At 36.1% G+C, this 1326-nt stretch overlaps 1 pseudogene; it reads left to right on the top strand.

The window, feature by feature from the left end:
* The first annotated feature begins 275 nt into the window (after nt 1-275).
* The window catches only part of LOC122323332, a 2995-nt pseudogene continuing 1944 nt past the window's right edge, over nt 276-1326 (top strand).

The following is a 1326-nucleotide window of genomic DNA, read 5'->3' as shown; positions in this document are numbered from 1 at the left end:
TTTTTTTTTTTTTTTTTTTTTTTTACATTTCTGTAGTTTGACAAAGTAGCTTTAGCTTCTCCTTACAGCACCTAATGTGAATCTTTCACGTACATTTGTCGTAAACTAAAAAAAGGAATATATTTTCCAAACACCAACAGTGTGGTATTATTTCTATTTTACTTTTATAATTCAAATTTAAAATTTATATCCCACATCTTGTCATTTTTATTGTCAATCATGACGGTCTGTTACGATTGACTTTTATTTTGAAAGCCTTTTCCGGAAGNTGATTGTTATGGTTCAGCTTTAGAAGGATCACTGGATACTGCGTCCTTAAATGAGCGTTTTCGATCTGTTTCGTGGGTTTTTCGGGGTCCCCGGAGGTCGTTATCGTGGTGATGGCCGCAGGTGAGTCCAACTTTAGCGGTTTAAAGTTTGAATGCCTCCTTGCAGCAGCTGTTAGACTAATACTTTGAAGAGTTAAGGGCAGCGGTCGAATTGTAAAAACGAAATAAAAATATTCAGGGCTGGGTGTTGGATGAGAGGTACCTGTGGCTACTGATAGCAAAATTTCTCTCGTTATGTAAAAAGTTATTTCGTATAAAAATGGCATGTCCCTGTTTTAATAAATGATCTGTTGAATCGTTCAAAACGGCTGATTCGGTTATAAAGGAAAGTGCCTGCGTCCCAATGTGTATATTATCCATCTTAAATTCTATGTGATGGTAGTTTGGAATACTTATAAATATACAAAAAATATTTCCGTCAGGTAAACGCAGTCGGCTACGTCTTAAATGTATAAACCGTTAAGAACATATTCTATGTGTGTCAGTATAACAGAGCCATTCATTTCTTATATTAGACTAAGACCTTTTTTACACCAAGCAGGTTAACGATAAAGACAACGATGTCCATTTTTGCGTCCACACGAGCGAACGATATCGTCGGTTTATTATAAGCTCGAGCGCGCGATAGAAGGATTGATTGTGATTGGCTGAAAAAATAGTTCTGTAACTCAACGAAATCGTCTGTGCCTTTATCGTTACACATGAGGACGATTTTCAGAACTATATCGTTATCGCGCTGGATGTGAACCGGCCTTAAATCTTGACAAGATTACACTATATAGGTTCAAAATATTGCGTCCACGCTTCACAGTATTACTCATTTTTATTTGAGGAGCTTTCTGTGTTGGTGTCAAAGTAAATTGGCGAATGTGTTTTTATTACCACCATATGAACTTTAAAGAGTACGATTTTATTAACCGTCAGTGCAGTTTTTAACGATTTGGTGATGTTTTCCTTGTAGTTTTATTCTCAAATCATACAAATTGCTACAGTACAC

This window comes from Puntigrus tetrazona, chromosome 19, assembly GCF_018831695.1.
Source record: "Puntigrus tetrazona isolate hp1 chromosome 19, ASM1883169v1, whole genome shotgun sequence".
Taxonomy (NCBI): Eukaryota; Metazoa; Chordata; class Actinopteri; order Cypriniformes; family Cyprinidae; genus Puntigrus; species Puntigrus tetrazona.
This window is presented reverse-complemented; position numbering and strand designations above follow the sequence as displayed.